Source organism: Dreissena polymorpha, chromosome 6, assembly GCF_020536995.1.
Source record: "Dreissena polymorpha isolate Duluth1 chromosome 6, UMN_Dpol_1.0, whole genome shotgun sequence".
Classification (NCBI taxonomy): Eukaryota; Metazoa; Mollusca; class Bivalvia; order Myida; family Dreissenidae; genus Dreissena; species Dreissena polymorpha.
The window spans coordinates 63,442,764-63,465,715 of NC_068360.1; the positions used below are offsets into that span (position 1 = coordinate 63,442,764).

The 22,952-nt window shown below is 33.6% G+C and overlaps 2 protein-coding genes across 6 annotated transcripts in view; one reads left to right on the plus strand and one right to left on the minus strand.

The window, feature by feature from the left end:
• The window catches only part of LOC127834813 (uncharacterized), a 104,562-nt gene that overhangs the window by 76,297 nt on the left and 5,313 nt on the right, over positions 1–22,952 (plus strand). For 2 of the 5 annotated variants that reach the window (XR_008028215.1, XR_008028214.1), the window contains exon 1: positions 22,799–22,906. The exons of 1 other annotated variant lie outside the window; for it this stretch is intronic. The gene's annotated coding sequence lies outside the window, so the exon portion shown is untranslated. Of the gene's footprint in view, positions 1–22,752; positions 22,907–22,952 lie in introns of those variants that run through there. 2 more of the 5 variants (XR_008028212.1, XM_052360870.1) reach the window with 2 other exon arrangements.
• LOC127835738 (A disintegrin and metalloproteinase with thrombospondin motifs 18-like) overlaps positions 1–22,952 on the minus strand; it is a 139,060-nt gene that overhangs the window by 72,789 nt on the left and 43,319 nt on the right. The gene's annotated exons all lie outside the window — the stretch shown is intronic.

Genomic DNA, 22,952 nt, shown 5'->3' on the forward strand with positions numbered 1-22,952 from the left:
TTCAAACTCCTGTGTTAGCATTCATAAGTATCCAATAAAATTACAAATAAATAATGAATTAACATAACATTAAGGAGCTAGAAACAATAATCCAAATAATCGGTAAACTTTATATTTACAATGTTTGAAAAATATTGTTACTAATTTGTGATTTCGAACCACTAGAATGTAAAATTCATCTTCTAGTACCAATTCGTTACCAACTAAGTCATGGCAATTTAGATGAGAATGTGCAAATATTGTAACATAATAATTGCGACATCTATAAATAGATCCGTTATAGTAATGCAAATAAAATGTATGCCAGGTGATTGCCTTGTAAACGATTAAAATAGGTATCACTTATAAGAAATTAATTCATTCTGATAGTTAGTGATGATTTAAAATTTATGTTATTACTATGACATTAAAACACCACGTATTATCTATAAAATTAGTGCATGTTCACGTACATTAAGTTTGGAGATTATTTACACAATGACAACAAACAAACGCGGATAATTATGAATTTGACAGTTGTCTATAATACATTAGAACAGTTGCAAAAGCATACATCTCATATGCACTAACGTTCTAGGGATGGCACCTGTTCCAGTTCCTGTTTTGCGAGGGCGGCGTCTGCACCAGCTGGAAATTTTACGAATTCCGGGACTTTCGCTGCCAGAATGTCGCTGACCTGTGCACAGACACGGCTAACCGTTGCCTGTGACAGGCCAGTACTATCGACGGTGAGCTGCAGGTCGCCGATGGCCACGTACCTCAGGTAGGTACATACTGCCAGGGCGATCGGAACTGACAGACTCCGCTTTGTACTCCGGTTCAGCTCTTTATCACACAGATTACATATAAAAAGAATACCCGGTCTTGTAAAACGAAAACGTTTATATCATTCAATGTTCTGAAATATTTCCAAGGAATTCGTTCGGTCGATAAACACTCTTTCAACTCTCAAATAATTATTAAAACGCAAGTGGCCTCGTGCGGCGGCAATTTTAAATTTGTACGTGCGTACAACGTTACGTCGCGATTGTATTACGTAAGTCTAAACATTGTAGACTCAACATTTGAGACTTACCTTACTGAGTCTGAGTCTAAAACTTACCGTTTTATGTTTCGTGAATTAAGTTTTGTTAGCCTGAGTTTGAGTCTGAGTCAGAAACTTGAGCTGAGTCTAAGATTTGAGACTTACGTACATTGGTGAATACGGCTCCAGACTATATTTTTCTCTAATAATTAAAGTCAGAGTTCATGAAAAGCGCGCCCACAGAGCGAATGCGGGACCCACGAACGACGGACCACTATCTCGGCGCTCTACCAACGGGACTGGTCCTATTCCAAGTGTGTTTATGTATGAATGTGTTTCGTTGTCAAGGCAATCGCTGTTCACCCGAGATAAGGCCCGGAGATATATAGTGTTTACTTTAGTTTAACCTCCATCCATTGCGTCTAACACAGAGTTAAAATTTAACCCAAGATTGCCCGTAGTTGTGTGTTTTTTTCTAACTCTTAACATATTGGTTGTGTGACATATTTTTATTTTACATGGCATCAATTTATTTCATAGTCACATATATAGTTATTAACAATAGCTTTCTGTAGTAAAGTTATATACAAACCTGTTTAGCCTCTCTTCGTCGTGCCGCCAAATAATTAGGGCCACGAAAAGAAGTGCTGCTCTTTTTGTATTATCCATGGTATTAGGAAACATGCAATGGTGTTCATTATCCCATACGTATTTCGACCTATTTTATTTGTTTGAAATAAATACACTGTGTTTAATTTGATAATTTACAAAATAACTTCACGTGCTCCATATAATGTTACATATGCCGAAACAATCTCTAAAGAGGTTTGTCTTGTACCAAGCAAAGCTCAGCAAATCCACGCCGGCACTACCACACGATGGTGATCGATTATAATTTAAATATTTGTACTTTATTATGATAATATCTAGAAAATAAGCCCATAACGCATGTCTGGTATTAAAGGGACCTTTTAACAGATTTTGGTATGTATTGAAGATTGTCATTAAATGCTGGAAAATGACCAATGTAAACAACGAAACTATAAAGCTAATGTAAAAATCAAGAATAAAATTAAAGAAAGACAAAATCCTCAAAAGGGCTCGAACCACTGACCCTTGGGGTATAAGTCTTTAACTGAAACCAGTCGGAAAACCGCATAGATTGCATAGAAACAATTTTTGTTTTTGTTCACAATTTCTTTGTATTTGTTCAAATGTTTTAAAACCAGTATTTGATTCAAGTATATGTTTATTGGACTATCGTTTAAAATTAGCATGTTTTTATACCTCAATAACAAGATCTCCGCTGTGCATTCATCATAATGTGATTAACAGTTTCTTCCATCGAAAAGTAGGACACAAAATGTTCATAAATATAAGCCGTGCTATGTGAAAAGGAGGTTAAATGAATGTGCGCAAAGCGTCGTTCCAGATTAGCCTGTGCAGTCCGCACAGGCTAATCAGGGACGACACTTTCCACCTAAACTGGATTTTCGCTTATAAGAGACCTTCTTTCCTCGAAAAAATCATCAAAGCGAAAAGTGTCCGCACAGGCTAATCAGGGACGACACTTTACGCACATGTATGCATTAAACAGGGCACGGCCCTCATCAAAGTAAAATTAATCTAGTATAAGTTTTATCACTGTGAATGAACAAAAACTGTCACGTGACCACAAAAGTCAACGTCAGGTGTCATTTTATGACAACAAACAGCCGCGCAAGGTAGGTTTTTTCCAATATCTTTTCAGATCATTCTCTGACTTTCATACGACCAAGTGCAGGCAATATGGCATGCATATAGCTTTCGATCGGTATATCACGCGTTTTGTGTGTTGCTCTGGTTTTCGAGAACACTTCGGCGCAAATTTATATTTAAGAAGCAAACGTCAGTAGAAAAATTACAAAGAGTCAGTGTTCTCGAAAATTGACGATCACAGAACTGTCTATGCTTTACCGGACGAACATTTATTACATATGTCTATGCATAAACAAACAAAAATATATACCAGATATAAAATAAACGTTAAAAGAGTGAAAACAAATATGGCAAACGTCAGTAGTACGTTTAGGAATGGCAAACGTCAGTAGCAAAAATATGCAAACGGCAGTAGAGCCGAAGAAATGCAAGCGTTTAATTTAATGAAACACATGTGAAACAAAATAATTTAATATGTTAATTTAGATTTAAATTAGATATAACAAGTTAAGATTGATGTCATACATTAATGCACGACATATATAAATTCTGCAACAACAAAAATGAACTTATGTTTAAGTGATATTATGTGCATCTAACAGTTTATAGGTGTCTATCGCAACCGTTGTTTATTTTTGGTGTGTTCACTTCATATACACGTATATTCCTTAATGCAGCATCAACATATTGAAAAAATATCCCGGAAAAAGAAATACAATGCTTTTAAATATCAACCGTACTTTCGTTTCTACAACTGACGACAGGAGTGATTCGATTTACAATGTGAATCTAAATTGAGTTTTATGCAGATTCGTTCATACGTCACAAAGACACTTATTTTGTTTCACGGATCATTTTGTAATGTTCAAACAAGTAAAATAGTATAAGACACAAATCAATAAGATTGCATATTATTTTATTAAAGTGTTATTATGAATTGAGTTGAAAATTTAACAGGTCAAAAGAGTTAGTTAAAATGTGGTTAATGACCAATTATCTGCAACGCATCTTGCTACCAGTTCTTTATAAAAAATATATATTATATTCGATATTTTACGTGACTGGCGAGTCCTCTTAGTCGAACTGATCCGTAAAACATTTTTTTGGTGTTCTACCACCACAGTCGTAATACTCTTTCAGCGTTTTGACTTTGTTTTACATTAACTATTCATAAAGTGTTGTTACACCGTTTATGTAAACTCGTAAGCAGAAGCACGTAGAAAAATGGAGATCATAGCTGATAGTAAAAGGATATCAATATCTCGACTGAACATTGTGCAGTCTGAACAAAGGTGTTATTACCACTATATGTTTTATTTCTTAATAAACCTATTAATCGTGTTATATGCTACCATTGTTCGAATAATCTTTAAAAAGTAGTTTAGTTGCATAAATATGGTTTAGGCCAGAGAACCACCTTGCAAATATGAAATAAATAACATAAATGTTACGTTAACCCATTTATGCCTAGTGGACTCTCCCATCCTTCTTAATTGGACCAATTTATTTCCAAAATTATCTGGACCTACGCTGTTTGCCAAGGCCTTTCTTCTATACGCTAGGCATGAATGGATTAAATAAACTCACCAAGCTTTTTTATATCTCGAGTAGATAGTTGTTAACCTTGCTTTTGTATTTGTCTTTTTCAGCAGCAGTAATGCAACATTCGTTTGAAAATTTTATTCAGGGAGTAATTAATATATATAATTATTTTGATATGTTTCATCGTATACACATATACATTAATACACAATATAATAATAACAAGGGACAAAATTGTCACAAAACCAGGTTTTCATTGTGAAAAAAAATCTGATAAAGGGAGAAAACTCAAACTAAACTTTTGAAATGAACAAACAAAATTAACCCCCTTTGTAAGTTTGTTTTTAAAAAAAATCTATTTTTAGTCGTGGCGACCTTGACATTGGAGATATTGACGTGATTCTTTCGTGCGACACACCGTCCCATGATGGTGAACAAATGTGCCAAATGATTTTAAAATCTCACAATGAATGACATAGTTATGGCCAGGACAAGCTCATTTATGGCCATTTTTGACCTTTGAACTCAAAGTGTGACCTTGACCTTGGGGATATCGACGTAATTATTTCGCGCGACACACCGTCCAATGATGGTGAACAAATGTGCCAAATGATTTTAAAATCTGACAATGAACGACATAGTTATGGCCCGGACAAACTTGTTCCGCCCGCCCACCAGCCCGCCCGCCAGCCAGCCAGCCAGCCAGCCCGCCCGCATTCGCCAATCTAATAACCAGTTTTTTCCTTCGGAAAACCTGGTTAATAATATATTTACACATTAGAATCACTGTTAAGCATTTCAGCAAACACACGTTCAATGTACATAATTGCAGTCATCCATAACCCCATATATAAAATAACATAATTGCAGTCATCCATAACCCCATATATAAAATAAGACATAATTGCAGTCATCCATAACCCCATATATAAAATAAGACATAATTGCAGTCATCCATAACCTTATATATAAAATAAGACATAATTGCAGTCATCCATAACCCCATATATAAAATAAGACATAATTGCAGTCATCCATAACCCCATATATAAAATAAGACATAATTGCAGTCATCCATAACCCCATATATAAAATAAGACATAATTGCAGTCATCCATAACCCCATATATAAAATAAGACATGGACATCGTTTACAGATGAGCAGGCACAGAAAAATGATCTCATCTCTGTATTTAATAAAATACAAAAAATACACGTTTTGTGCTGAGATTATTTAAACGAATATATAAACATAACATATTATGCGAGTACAAACCATGAATACTCATAAGCAAAAAGAATTATGTCATGCAAATTCAATTCTTATAAAAAAGAGTGAACATTTTGGTAAAGGAACATATCAGCACTCATCTTACATATTTCGGGAACATTCGGTGAATTCCGTGTTCAAACGTAAACTATTCCGAGTACTCATAGTTGCATTTCGTGCGTAAAAATTCGGATATACCGAGTGTTTCCTAAATACGTAAACGTTTTACTTATTACCCAATACGCAGTTGTAGCAAAATAATGACACTGGTTTACACCGTAAAACAAATATTTACAATAGCTTATTGTAGCACATTATTGACAAGAAATCAAACGTTCTGTCGATTTTCATTATCTTAATAAATATATGGGCCGTGCTCTGTGAAAAGGGGGTTTAATGCATGTGCATAAATTGTTATCCCAGATGGACGACACTTTCCGCCTAAACTGGGCTTTTGCTAAAAAAGACTTTCTTTCAGCGAAAAAAAATCATAAAAGCGGAAAGTGTCATTCCTGATTAGCCTGTGCGGACTGCACAGGTTAATCTGGGATAACACGTTACGCAGACGCATTAAACATGTTCTTTAAGCACTGCTCGTATATTAGCACAATTCATTCAAATCGTGTAAATACAGATTATAATGAAATATAAATATGAACTTAACACTCTCTTAGACCTAAAATTAATATCACACTCACGTGAGACAAATACTTTTTTGACTTCCACAGCTGTAAAATTAATATTATACTAATACATTATACTAGGAGTTACTGTTATGATACGCGTATTTTTTCTTAATTTAATAAACACGTTACAGAGTTGGTAAAGAATGAAAGCAACATACAAATAATGTATTTGGTACATATCTACGATTAAAGATATGCTCTATAAGCAAAAAAAAAGAGAACAAGAGATTGCCAAGCAATATGGTCCCCTACCGGTGAAACTCCACTATTTTCAATTTTTTTATATTTGTTGCCATAGCAACCAGAATTATTGATGTGGGAACAAAATGAAATGACGTGCATAATGTCCTTATTGCCATATGTTCATATTTCAAGTTTTATGAAAAAATATGAAGAACTTTTAAAGTTATCGCAGGATCCAGAAAAAGTGTGACATACTGACTGACGGACTGACATACAGAGCGCAAATCATAAGTCCCCTCCGGTTTCACTGGTAGGGGACAATAAAATCATTGTTAGATACACGTTTTAAAAGATAATATGTTGTTTTCACATTCAGAAAGAAGCTGTCCCAATGTTTCAAATGGCTTAACAAAAGTTTTGTTCTCATATATGTGTCTTGTTTTGAGAAAACTGGGCATAATGCATGTGCGTAAAGTGTCGTCCAATATTAGCCTGTGCAGTCCGCACAGGCTAATCAGGGACGACACTTTTTGCTTTAATGGTATATTTCGTTTAAAGGAAGTCCCTTTTTACCGAAAATTTAGTTCAAGCGGAAAGTGTCTTCCCTGATTAGCCTGTGCGGACTGCACAGGCTAATCTGGGACGACACTTTACGCATATGTAAAATGCCCAGTTTTCTCAGACACATATGTGAAAAACTACTTCCTGCTATGTACTATCGCAGTCAACCAATAATTGCTCAAGTAAAATTTATAAGGCAGTATTACATTTATATAAATGTAATGAGAAAACTGTACAAAAACATTAAAGGTACATTTGATACATAACAATCTGTGAAACTGAATTGACCTTTTTGGGACATTTACTTGTGACGAAGATTCTTAAAAAATCAAACTCATGCTGTCATAAATACAAAAAACTTGCATGTTAAGTATAATATGTTATGTTACAAATAAATATCAAATTGAATTTATGTTTTAAATCTGTTGAATCATATAGTAAAACAAATTCAAAACGCAAGTGTAGAGACTGCACTTTCAAAGTATGTGAAGACGGGCTGTCTTGAAAGGCTTACAAGTAAACTTACACTAAATACACCTAATTCTGGGAATTCTAAGCTTAATGCGTGTGCGTAAAGTGTCATCCCAGATTAGCCTGTCCGGTCCGCACAGGCTAAAAAGAGTTGAAACCCTCCGTTTTAATTCTATTTTTCGTTTCAGGGAAGTCTGTTCTTAGCAAAAAAGCCTGTTTTGACGGAAAAAATCGTCATTGAATAGCCTGTGTGTACTGCACAGGCTAATCTGGAACGAAACTTTACGCATTAAGCCCAGTTTTTAAAGAACACAACTAAATTTATACAAATAATTAAAAAGTGGACAATTATTTAAAACAATACTCTTTAACAAATATGTATTTGCACGTGCTAAAATTAGCTAATGTATTTAATAAAATGAGCATCTGTGTACACTAATGCTTTCTTCATTAGTGTAAATACATAAATGTAAATGTGCTAAATTCTCAATTTTAATTTGCTACAACACAAAATATAATATCAAAACGTATTATTGCAAGAAAATGCAAATTTATAAATCAACACAACTCTATATACTTCAAATGTAAATGTAAACACTGCGATAAGCTACATTTCGGATAAAAATCAAATTTCTCTTTTGTATTTTCTCATTCTTATTATTACAAAAATGCTGCACGTGAAGGAAATATGTATTTGAACCAAATCGAGGGTATTTTATCAACATTTTAAGTCAATTATTTATACACAAATGACAGGTTATAACAATTATTTGAAAAAAAAAACTTCTTTTGATGTTATTTTATGTTAGAAAATATAGTCTAAGCCGTACGTGCGATCATGTGAGGGCAAACTGCAATACTGTAATTGTGCTGAAACGAAAAATTCTTATAGATAACATAAAAGAAAAAGAGAATACTGCAAACACATATCATGGCCTTATAAACACAAACCAATGCTGTAATACGCTTCAAACTGAATGGAATGTTGTCCGATGTCATTTAATAGAAAGCATTGACAATTATGGGTAAAACATCATATAAAAACATAAATGGAATGCAATGGCAATTTTCTTAAACGGCCGTGTTATTTACAGTTTACATGTTTTATCTTACCCACGAAAATAAAATTTATACATTACAGAAACCATCTCCAATTATTTATCATGATTGATAATGGCATATGGTCGTCTAAGGACACTAAATGCTTGTCTTTAACACAAGTATTTTTTGATAAACCAATGAAAAAGATGAAGCAAACATTAACCCTTAAAGCGCTGGAGCTGAATTTTAAAGGCCTTTGCAAACAGTTTGGATCCAGATGAGACGCCATAGAACGTGGCGTCTCATCAGGATCCAAACTGTTTGCTATTCTGATAGTATTCTTTGAAAAAAATCGAAGACAATGCTAATTTTAGAAATTCTGCGGACGACATTTTATCAGACGACAAATTTCCCAGCATGCAAAGGGTTAACATCAGTACAACATTAATACAGAGGTGGTGTACAGAATACTTTCGTCGTTAATTTGCTCGCGAACATATATGATTCTGAATATCAAATATATGCTTCAATGTTAGTATTTACAAAATTATTATATACAAACTTACACCAGATTAACAATTTAATATACAATAGCACAGCAATTTTTACAGTTTTTAAGTAAGGCAATTGAAATAGGTGTACGGTTTCAATATCGACACGATATCGTCATGATCCACATCTTTCCGAGTAGTAAGTCATAATTATATACAAACACTTTATTCATTTACACAAATTCCTATCTATAATCTATACACAGATAAAAATTAATTAGTAATTAAGTTTTTTTCGCATTGTAACGAAACAATTCTATAATTTGTAACGATAATCTGAAAAGTATTCCCCTTCAGCCATGATGAACACGATCTATACATAGACTTTCTAAAAATAGCAACATGATACTACATATAGGTGTCCCACGTGTCTTTCTCTGGATCGTAAAATTTCTTCGCGTTGTCGTAGAAATACAGAATCCTGCGGTCGGTCTCACCATTACAGGACGGTGGCCAAACTTCTGTATTCTGCCAACAAAATGGGACGAACATTAGTCGATACATAACTTTGTAACATATGGTGGCTTATTGCTATAATATCGTTCTCAGTGTTGACGAATTTGAAGGTCCCTAACACGACAAAGCACTAGCCCGACAAATGCATGCGCCAGGACGACACAGAGGGATACACATGTCAGAAATGTCGTATCGGCGCCCTTTATGTCGTTCTGGTGGGTATATTTGTCGCTCTTTTGTGCTGGTATGTTGGGCAACTTCTTCAAACCGCAAACATGCCAAAAACGAGATGGCTGACATTTGCAACCATACATACATGCACTTAATGTAATTGTGGAATTACAAATAGTGCATTATATGTATAAAGTTGATTATGGTGTATACATGTAAAAAAAGCAAGGATTATAATAAATTAAAGACGCACTGTACGTGGTGACAATTACTGATATAAAAATATGCAAATTAATTAAAATATATGCATAGATTATTAGGTTATAAAATATGGCATACCATTGTGATAAATACAAAGATATAATTCAGAATTATAAAACAGAATTATACACAATAATACAGAGTTTAAATAGGCTTGCATACCATCACTGACCATGTAGACATATTTTTTTTGGTACAACATACATGCATATAACATAAGAATTCTAGTACATGAATCTTCTTTAAGGTTTCATATCACAATATAATTAGAGTTAGTATATACCGTGTAGTCCAATGAATATCATATATTCCGTATTGGACAGTTAAAGTTAAAACGAACATTTCCGGCCGACCGCGTATTTTTTTAGAATCTTCATCTTGTTTTAAGCAGATCATCTTTAAATAAACTTCGTAAAAACTTTATTATTTCTAAGTATTCTCTAAGGGCATTTTTCTCGAAACAGCGCTAACGTCACACAACGTCAGAGCGGTATTCCGAGAACTTTAAATGTAATGTATAAATACAAAAGTCTAATGCAAATAACTGAAAAAAAGAATAAGTATATTAACACATGGTTATTTAACAGCTTTGTGTACAACACTGTGAAATTTGGACTCGTTCATAGCTCGCATAAAGGCTCGCTTATCAGTTCGTCCAATATGGTCTGTAAGCGGTGTACTCAACCAAACATATCACCGTCCAATATGGTATGTAAGCGGTGTACTCGACCAAACATATCACCGTCCAATATGGTATGTAAGCGGTGTACTCGACCAAACATATCACCGTACAGTTCGTCCAATATGGTATGTAAGCGGTGTACTCGACCAAACATATCACCGTATTGTACATATAGCTTTTAACCCATTTATGCCTAACGTCTAGAATATAGACCCTGATGCGGCGTCTCATCAGGGTCTGCGCTGTTTGCTTAAAGGAATTTCTGTAAGAAATATTCTAAATATAGAAAGAAATATACTAGACATCCCTAATTTTGGAAATAAATTGATCCAATTTAGACGGATGGGAGAGTCCACTAGACATAAATGCGTTGAAATCTAATAGTATTGAATTATAGATCGTTAAAAAAAACATTCTGCTGTGTAATTCTAATTCAGCTATAAGTGGTTGATAAATTATATTGTGACATAACCATATTGTTTATTCTTATGATAGAAATTTAAGTACAGATAATTGATAATTGTATATTGCACTCTTCTACGGTGACATGTTGTAGAGGCAGGAGCGATCCATCCAATCAACAAGGGTTATTCGAAGGGGTGGGTTTAGTAAATCAAGGGAAAAGTACAGTCAACCAATCATGAATGGGATAGGAAATATCTAAATTTCATGTTTATGTATCCATGAATAAAATGCTGTGGTATTGTTGTAAAAAAAGATTCTGCGGTTAGATTTGGAAAAGAACTTGGAGAGTTGTCACGTCTTCTTGACGTGGCGACCATGTTGGCTGCCACGCTGTAAAATTGCATTTCACGAACAATAGTAAGCGTTGTGTTAGAATAATATTCAACAGAAATAAATCACGATGAAAACAGAAATGAACTTTGTTTGTTACTGTGTGTTCTCCACGAACGATGTGTAATTACGCGACACAGTACATTTTATGGTGCGCAGTGCCAGGATCAACCTTAAGTGCCACTTCTTTCATGGGCCAACGGAGAAATAAAACGCAGATGGAAAAAACGGTCAGTGTTTTCATAAATTATGGCAAACAGGGGTTTATTTCAAATTTTATCAAGTAAGAAATAAAAAGTAAAAGGCGTCATGACAACGAAATTTTTAAGAATTGTTTTAAAGAATTTTACGTAGTTAGGTGTTAAAGAAATAAATAATCATGTACGGAAAAATTATGCAAGTATCAAAATCAATACAGTTTTTCATTAATCAGTATTTTTTCTAAAATATCGGTAAATTGAGTATAAAATAAATGAATAAGAAAGTATTTGAAATTTACATAATTTTATGAAGTATAGAAATACTGAAATTAGATGCGCACAAATAATTGAGTGTATTTAAAGAATTTTCTATATTTGTGTATTATTAGAATATATAATTATGTACGGACACATTTTTGCATAATATAAATACATTTGTAATTGATGGTATTTTTTTTAATTGTTGATATTTTTGCAAGTTTTCATGAAATTAGAACGTATGAGGAAATGAGAATATTTGAAGAATGTTTCATTAATTTGACATTATAGGAATACCGATATATGAGGCGTATACATTTTTATATTTCGATATTATATTAAAGGAACTTACAAGGAATGAATAAAAATTAGAGAGTATCCGATTTTGACGTCATTTTATATAAGATATGAAATAGAAACCTGCACATAAATGGGAATTTAGAGACGTACACAAAAAAAAATCAATATACTTTACTAATTGTATGTGGTTTTATGCATTAATAAAATAAAGAAATTAGGAGGGTAAACACATTTATAAGAGAAATAATGTTGAGTGCGAATATGAATAGGGCAGACACTTAAAAAATATTATGTAAATATGTATATACGTCATTGTGTTGATTGCACATATATGTAGGATATCGGTAATATTGAAGGTCTTGAGTAATTTTAAGTAAGAATTTAATGCGATCTGACGCGTATAGCGCAGTTAAAATATAACGATATGTACGCATTAAATTTCTAATATAATTGTTTAAGGGTTACAATTATATTTTATGAGCACGGCTGACTGATCAGCGTTCGGACATACCGAGCCCGAGGTTCTGATAACCTTAGCGTCCTCATGAGTTAGAGAATTTATCCCTGTGCCATCGAAGCAAATTACGCTATGGACAGAAGATGCGATGTCGCATAAGAATTATTTGAGTAGTTCGATTAGGAGCAAAGACCTGAATTTTGAGGTATACCGATAAATGTTCTGGTATTATGAATGCATTTATATAAAAATCTGCCCTTTTCATAAAAGTTTACACACATTTTTAGACCAACGCACGTATTTAAGAGTGAGCAGGGTCATATGTCGATAGAATAATGATATAAAGATTTGTGAATTTAAGATACGAACGCGATACGTCTGTTAAAAGTGCAATACCCTAGGTAAATAAAGTAGCGAATACCTGTTACAAATTTACTGATAGCACGTACGTAAACTATTGAGAGGTTGTTTAATGTTTATGGGAGTGATTCTATATTAATCGGGTCATAGAGGTTGTATTTACTTAGACTTCATAGTAAGTTGTCATGACGGTATTTAAGAGGAACTTAAGGGGATATGTATAAATGTTTGCCATGATTTTGAACAACCGATACTTGTATCACCACAACGCAGATAAAAATATCGAGATTTGGAGACAACGCAAAAGAAGAAGACATCGCAAAACAACGCCTTTCACAACGAATTGAAGAAACAATCAACGTGGTTAGCATGGGACATCACGGCGTTTACTCTCAAAGTGAATACCTGGTTCTATCGCTAAAAGAAGACCAACGCAAGAAGTTTTCGAAGGACAACAAGTGACGCAACACTGGACAAAATACTTGTGACGTTAAACACTATAGAGTAAGATGCAGCCGTTCAACTGTTTGACATGCGTAGATAACGTATTCGGAATGGTACTTCCGAGGCTTAAGACATCAAAGGGAACACTGCTATAGTTAATACCTTGTGAGCATTATGGCAAATAGAAGATCTTCATGTCCCGAGAGAAAAGAAGAAGACGCTGGAACCAACAACGAAAATACAACAACAACGGAAACGAAAATAGATGACGCAATATGAAGAGCAGAAATAAGATCAGGAACACCAAACGCACGCGTATCGCCAAGGACAACCTGACAATCGGCTTATATTAATCATCACAGCAACAGGGATAGACCCGATTCGCCTACACGACTTGAAGACGGATCGATCTTATTTCTCCGCGACGGCAGTAACCAGTCCGACTTCAAACGACTTCATTCGCTGCGAGCCGCAACTTCAAAACTACATGGACGACAACAGATGTACTGAAGACCAACGTTCAACAGATGATATGCTCCAATACATCCCGATTGACATTGCCATTGTATAACAATAACTAATATATCTATTGCAGCCGAGACGCTTGTAAAGAAAAACATTATTGTTATCCGCATATTTCCCATCATAGCTGTGTTTATATGAATTATGTTTTCAAGTACTTCGTAATTGGATAATTAAATTTCAAAGATTTTTTTGTATCATAAAATGCAAAAAAAATCAAAATAAGAGGGAGGGTTGTGTGACATAACCATATTGTTTATTCTTATGATAGAAATTTAAGTACAGATAGATTTGATAATAGGGAAATGTTTAAAAAATATGTTTGAGTAATTAATTAGTAACTGTTATAATTACTGATATGTAAGAAAATGTTAAAAGGTTATTTACATCAATATTTCTATCTTATACGTAAACAGAAGTTAAAAGTTTAAAGTGATCAAACTATTTTAGAGTTCATCTTGTAAAGAAGCTGTATGTTGTGGGTATTTAGGAATGAACATAACAGATGTCTTCGGATGGGGTATGTAATGAAGTTTGAAAAATTGATTATGGAAGTATGGTTTCATTTCTCCAATGTAGTTCATTTATCGGGAACACAATCATGTCGATTTGTCTTTAGTCCTTGATTAACAACTCGGTTCGTACATAACAAGCCCCAATTCAGATATGGTATATAATGAAATTTAAATAATTGAAATATCCAATTTCCCAATGTACGTAACAAATGCAAGTTCGGATTGAGTGTGTATCTTATGGGTATCGGGGTTTACGTAATTGATTATAGGAGTGTTAGGTTTCACACTACTAATGTGGTTTGTCCATAAGAGAACACCTGGTTATATGATCAAGTATGTTAATGAAATGAGGTCTCCTATTCACAAAGGTTATTATCCACACATGTTCATCACGAACATATTGGTCAAACGTGATAATTGTATATTGCACTCTTCTACGGTGACATGTGGTAGAGGCAGGAGCGATCCATCCAATCAACAAGGGTTATTCGAAGGGGTGGGTTTAGTCAGGGACCTATACAAACAAAGGGATAAGCAACCTCGCGATATCCCGTTACAGCACGCAAAATAAACTGAGATTTGATAATCTCGATCGATTGGTCCCTGTGTAGCGATAATAAACCGGTGCGCGAGATTTGATAATCTCGATTGATTGGTCCCGTGTAGCGATAATGCGGCTACACGATATCGATTGCGAGGGATTTCGCTTATTGAGCGGGTTACGTTTTTTCGGATTCAAATTATATTATGTTAAATAAACAAGTACCTATTCGTTCAATTGTTGCGTTGTTGATCTCAAAATCAATCATTATTTAGTCTAATTATTACGCAGTATGTCGAACGGGGACCCAATTATCGGACCCTTTAATGTATTAATTGCCGGTTATTTTGCCAGGGTTAAATTGCCGTTGTTTATCGCACGTATGTGCATGTACAAAAGACCGGTCTTTTAATAGAATTAAAATGTTACCATGTTTTGTTTTAAATAGCAACATAATCAAGACATGCTAAGTGCAAACAACTCAAAATGTATAACTGTTCTTTTAACCTCCGACGCAGCAAAGTTTCGCATATTCGTTCAATTTTGCCTTGTTTGTCTTGTAAGTAAATAATTAGTTATATTAACACGCAGTATGATACACGGAACCCAATTACCGGATGCGTTGACGAGTAACAATACCATTTGTTTCACAGGGTTTCAATTGCCATTGTATATCGCACATATGTGCATGTAGCAAAAACCGGTCTTTTAATTAATTAAAAATGTTACTCTGCTGTGTGAAAAATATCAACATTATTAACGCCTGCCAATTGCTTACAATTTAAAATGTTTAATTGTTCTTTATCATCCGAGACAATGAAGGTTCGCATGCCATTATATTATTCTGTTGGACTCCTTTTGAACATGATATCCATAGTAGTACTGAAAGTCTTTTCGTGATTTCGTGTTCAAGTATTGAACAAAAATCAGCAGAATTTGAAGGCAAGGCAATTCATAAAAGTCGTTTATGTTTTATTTCTCAGTATAAATCAGTTAATCACTAAAACATACACATTAGTTCATGAATGATAGGTAATCTTGGTATTATTTAAGTTTAAGAGTATGTGTAGAATACATTCATGTTACTAAGTGTAATGAGCATTCAGTTAAAGAAAATATTTTAAAAACTCAATAGCATGTAAAAAAAAATCACATGTTTGTAAAAGATTTTGCACAAGTAACCATTTGCAATGTGAAATAGAACAACAAAAATTTGATAATAATACTAACAATTTTCTATTTATTATTTCAACAACAAAAGATTGAGCTTCCTCCTGACATGGTTATGCAGAAGATTTATTCGAAGCCTACAGCAATACAAAAAGCTTACTAAAATTAAATACCAAATTATCTTGTTTAAACCAGTTTGAAAATTTTATATTTGTAATGAGTTTTGGGAACACATTTTTGATTAACATGATCAAAGATCTAACAGTCACTTTTGAGTTAAGCAGAGATATTCACTGCTGGAATGTGTTCATTTATTAAAAATGCAACAGTTTAATTTAATCAATTGAATATTTAAAACTAATTCATACTGAATTGTCTTTTGTCTTCGGCAAGTCTGAAGGTTTGTGAAGTTTGTTGTCGCCACTGCTTTATATAGTAGACATGAATATAGTAACATCATCTTAGTGCTGGGATGGTCAAGGTACGTCTCAGGAAAAGAAAGGAATCCAATTTCCGTGTTGAATCAGACAGTATCCGTATTCTTGGCATAGCTGTGAACACACATGTATGTCAGCACTATTTAAAGTCCACAATGTTTTTCAACCATTAAAAGCTTTTAATGTGGAAATGACCTGAGTTTGTACGCCCAAGTTTCGCTGGCGTCATGATATTTTCCTTTGCAGGGTCAAACTTTCCGTTTAAAGAGCAAGAAACCCTCTTTTGCTTCTTTTCAGCACACTGAAAATATAAAACAATATGAATTTAAACCAACAAGATTAATAAAGGGCTAGTATTGACTGAGCCTTTCCAAAAATGCTGCGACATATGTTGATTAAATTAATAGTGGTTATAAAATTAAAATAAATGACTAAAATTGTATTGTTTTTGAGCTTATACAAAATTATGATTTTTCAAATAATGCAAATGAAATTTGCACCACACAATAGATTGAAATGCAACGTTTGTAAAGATACCATCATGATTATTATAGGGCTAGTATTGACCGAGCCTTTCTTAAAATGCTGCGACATATTTGATTAAATTGATAGTGATTACAAAATAAAAAAATGACTAAATTTGTATAATCTTTGAGCTAATACAAAATTATGATTTTGCAAATAATGCAAATTAAATTTGCACCACACAATGCATTGAAATGTAACGTTTGTAAAGATACAAACATAACTATAGGGCTAGTATTTACCGAGCCTTTAGAAAAGAGCCACAACATATGTTATCAAACTGAAATTGTAAAAAATAAAAAAAAATGACTAAAATTGTATTGCTTTTGTGCTCATTCAAAATCATGAATTTTCAAATAATACAAATAAAAGTAGCATCACACAATGCGTTGAAATGTAATGTTTGTAAAGATACCCATAAGATTAATGTAGGGCTAGTATTGACTGAGCCTTTCGAAAAGAGCCACGATATATGTTGATCAAACTGATAGTGATTACAAAATAAAAAAATGACTAAAATTGTATAATCTTTGAACTAATACAAACTTATGCCTTTGCAAATAATGCAAATTAAATTTGCACCACACAATGCATTGATATGCAACGTTTGTAAAGATACCAACATGATATATGTAGGGCTAGTATTGACTGAGCCTTTCAAAAAGAGCCACGACATATGTTGATAAAACTGATAGTGGTAAAAAAAATAAAAAAATGACTAAAATTATATTGCTTTTGTGCTCATTCAAAATCATTAATTTGCAAATAATACAAATAAAATTAGCATCACACAATGCGTTGAAATGTAATGTTTGTAAAGATACCCATAGGATTAATATAGGGCTAGTATTGGCTGAGCCTTTCGAAAAGAGCCACGACATATGTTGATCAAACTGATAGTGATTACAAAATAAAAAAATGACTAAAATTGTATAATCTTTGAGCTAATACAAAATTATACCTTTGCAAATAATGCAAATTAAATTTGCACCACACAATGCATTGAAATGTAACGTTTGTAAAGATACCAACATGATATATATAGGGCTAGTATTGACTGAGCCTTTTAAAAAGAGCCACGGCAAATGTTGATGAAACTGAAAGTGGTAAAATATAAAAACATGACTAAAATTGTATTGCCTTTGTGCTCATTAAAAATCATGAATTTGCTAATAATACAAATAAAATTAGCATCACACAATGCGTTGAAATGTAACGTTTGTAAGAATACCAACATGAATAGTATAGAGCTTTATTTGACCAAGCCTTTTGAAAAAAGCCACGACACACGTTTCTCGGATTATGGAAGTGTAAACAATGATACGCATGATTTGGTGAAAATACCCACCGTTGTTTTATAAGTAAATACAAAGCAGTGTCGAAAACAAAATGAAACATAAGATGTATCAAACTCAACAAACCTTTGCAATGAATACTTCTGTGTTGGCAACACTTGGTTAATTTGTATTCTTATTCTTTCTCGATTGCTTTGTCACGGTCTCGCTTTGTCAAAATGGCGGCTGTGAAAATTTGCCTCGAAGCGCAAAGTCTCGTTGGGTCGCAAGTCTCGTTTCCCTTTTGCGTAACAACGCGTTAGCTTGTTCTTCGGTTCAGTGAGTGTCTCATCCCTTTGTTTGTATAGGTCCCTGGTTTAGTAAATCAAGGGAAAAGTACAGTCAACCAATCATGAATGGGATAGGAAATATCTAAATTTTATGTTTATGTATCCATGAATAAAATGCTGTGGTATTGTTGTAAAAAAGATTCTGCGGTTAGATTTGGAAAAGAACTTTGAGAGTTGTCACGTCTTCTTGACGTGGCGGCCATGTTGGCTGCCACGCTGTAAAATTGCATTTCACGAACAAGAATAAGCGTTGTGTTAGAATAACATTCAACAGAAATAAATCACGATGAAAACAGAAATGAACTTTGTTTGTTACTGTGTGTTCTCCACGAACGATGTGTAATTACGCGACAATATATATGGAAGAAAAAGTCCAAATCGGTTACATAAAGAAAGTTACTGCATACGTGTTATATACTTAGATATACAAAGGGAAGGGATTTATAGAGTCTGAATACACTATTTTGGGATTGTTAAAAGAAATTACAAATTAATTGGTGAATGATATAAAATATAAAAGATTAGTACAACGATGAAACCCAGTTAGTAATGAGTATGGCACAGACTCTTAGCGCATTAAACGAGCCCGTCATATTAAAATAGTCCTTTGTCCGGGCTGGTTTAGTGTCACGAGGGCATCTAAGCGACCACATTATTATTTTGATAATGTATATTTAATAAGAAAGCGCATGAGGTATTAACATGGAAAGTTAATTACAATATAATTTGTAATTATTCATGTTAAAATGAATGTTAATTTTTATTACGTGTTCCATGTTAGATTCAATGGTAGGATCAGGCAAGCTAGGGATGTATAATGGTGCTAAGCGATGAGTGTATATAAGAATATAAAAAGAACTGTTTAACAGCCGTTCAATGAAACAGTACGGTTTTGTATACATGTTTTATACATAATTTCATGATTCGAATGCATGCATTTGTAATGGGCGTTTCCCCTTATAGATTGTCTAAACGGGTGATTCACGTTACGTATGTTGTAAATTTATCAACTAAACGTCGTACATAAACGATTTTGTACTGGCACCGCCATTAACTTTACGATATGATGTACTGGCATAAGCTCCCATGCGTTATATCTACATATATATTCACATATTTCCACAATAGCAGTGTACGTCCAATTTTATTCTAGATTGTACCATATATACACAGTGACCAAATAGAAAAACAATACATACACACACAGAAACACAAATGGGCATGTTTTAATATGCATTTTAAAATGCTTATATATAATAAAGTACCATTATCTATATACAATGAGGATATTTATCAATAATTACACATATGATCAATAATAATACATTTAGCAGTAATTTATACTAAAAAAACGCAACAGTGAGTACTTATATCTTAGTGCATATTTACTACGCATTCAAATCATGCCAATTGTATGAGTTCTTTCATATATACCGATTCTATAAAGGTAGTATACTTTCAAGGAGCTAAAAATATGCTTTCGCGATATAAGTATCCATGGAGGTGTTAATCGACTACAAACCAACAACAACAACAACTGTGCGGCAAAATGCACGTGCAAGTTTTCATACTTACAATTTGTTATAATTGATTAAGTAAACTACACTATTTATTTCGTCAGAGGACTGTAATGTTATTCTGTGGAAAAAACGGAAAATGAGCCATCAGTTACTGCTACAACTTCAATCATAAAGATCCAAATCATTGACAGCATCTTCATCGTCGCCATTATTCATATCCGAACCAAACTAAATCATCTTCATTAAAATTATTTAAATCATCGTCATCGTCATCCCCATAAACAATTATTATTGCAAGTCCTACACTAAATCTTTGGAAACTTAAGCTGTGTTTATGTGAATTTGTTTGCCGTATTAAACAGTATTCATTCAAATGACGGAAGGCAGTTACAAGATTTGATTTAATAATAAAACGTTGTAATAAAATTCAAAGACATTTATCTACTTTCAATATTTTTTTGTTTCTGAACACGTGTATCAACCATGTTAACATGACCATGTTCGACACTACTTAAAATCACTCAATTTCGCTTAAAACGACCATTTCAAATATTTAAAAGAATCGCTTCATTAACTGCCAATCAATAAATTTACATGCGCTAAAAATCATCACCTACCGGATCAGCAGATTCTATGGTACCGCTAAAGCCGCCATTTCCGTTCGCACCGTCCATTAGGTCGGCGTCAGTGAGGCTATAAAAGGGCGCCGGATGGTTCAATTCCGGTCGACCGGGTAGCTTCTCTGTGGAGATGACGATCTTGTTGTCGTACGCGAATTCAGATTTCGGACTTGAGCTGTCATTCAGGGCCTGTAGGCAGTAAGGAATATAAGCTGCGTTATGGGAAAATGGGGCTTAATGCATGGACGTAAAGTGTCATGCCAGATAAGCCTGTGCTGTCCGCACAGGCTAATCAGGGACGTAACTTTCTACTTTAATTGTATTTTTATTAAAGAAAGTCTCTTATGGGCGAAAATCCAGTCTAGGCGGAAATATGTGTCCCTGATTAGTCTGTGCGGACTGCACAAGCTAATCTGGGACGAAACTTTGATGACGAAGAGGGAGAAGGGAAAGAAGATGATGCTGATGTCATACTGAGATCAAGTGTTGAAGAAGCAGTTATAATAATAAATAAGACGGACATATGTATATGCCATTCATTACACATCAGTATATCTAAACACCACTAGTTTTCTCACATTATATTTACTTTCATTGACCTATTGCTATCGTAAATGAAAATTGTTTCATATGAATATCATGATGCATTAAAATCTCGGACTTAACGTGTTAGGCGCGATGTAAATGGCAGGGGTTGCAAATGTTGCAAATTACAGAGTGCAGTATTTTGCGTTCACATAAGTTTATTGTGCGTTCTTTTAAATAATAATTGGATCATTTTTCTAAATAAATTAATAATCGTAATAAATGTATTGGTTTATTAATTGTTATTTCACTTGAACCATTTAGTTCCTATGCATTAGTCCGTCGTCGTTAAGACATTCAATTCAAACGTCAAAATATACACGACTGTATGAACGTGTCCCTTCAGTTGCCTGCTCAGTACTTACCCATGAGCGATTGTAGCCGAGGTCATCGGGATCATCCGTGAGCGCGTACTTGTGGGTCACGTGACGACGGTGACACTAAAAATAGATTTGAGAAATGATTTTTGTATCGCTGTTTATGGGTTAATAAAGGGGTGTTGCTGCAGTTTTGATGATTTTTTTCCACCAAATAGATTTTGTTCAAAATCTATATTCAAGTACTATATACAAATACTAGATGAAAAATGAAATAAAAATATAGGGTCACTGGCCTTGTTTTCATTTTATTCACCATTTTATAACATGTACTTTTTCATTTAAACTGGAAAATCTCTAATTGCCTCAAACCAATTAATAACCTATGAAATAGACAACATATAGATATTATATAAGCTGAGATACATAAAATACCATTTAATTTAACAACACAATGCCAAAAATATGGAGAACACAAGTTTAAAAAAAATAAAAAATTATGTCACCCCAAAAACATATATTTTTTACTATTTTTAACACCAAAATGTAATTTTAAAAAAATCTGTCAAATACAAATCTGCAAAACTGCTCAAATTTGTTCATCTACGTGTTGTTATCATAAAACACAAATAAAAAAAGGGGGTCACCGCACTTTTAACGAGATTTTTTGTTTTAACTATCCCTACCGTGTACGTCAAATTTTATAAAAAAATACATCAATTAGGCAAAACCCAAGTACCGGTACATAGATTGTAAGAAATATGCATAAACATTAGAAATTGTTTACAATCTTAAGTGGGATCACAACAGCTTACCAAAAGACATTACTAAAAAACAACATTTAATCACAAACATAATACAATACAGTATCAAACTCGACCTTAATCATTAATAACTTATATAAGAACCTACGCTTTTATGTTTCTGTTAACGCCGTTCGGGAAATTTAATCATAACGTTGGCGCGAAATATATATATACGCATTCGACGTCATACGTTGGCGCGAAATATATATATACGCATCCGACGTCATTTATCCATTGTTATTCTACGTAAATATATGTTAAGTTTAAATTGTTTTAAGAGTGTGGCATTTTGTGTATGGAAGAATTAATATCGGTAAATATATTGTTGGTACTTATATTGTATATGTATTTCTGTATGT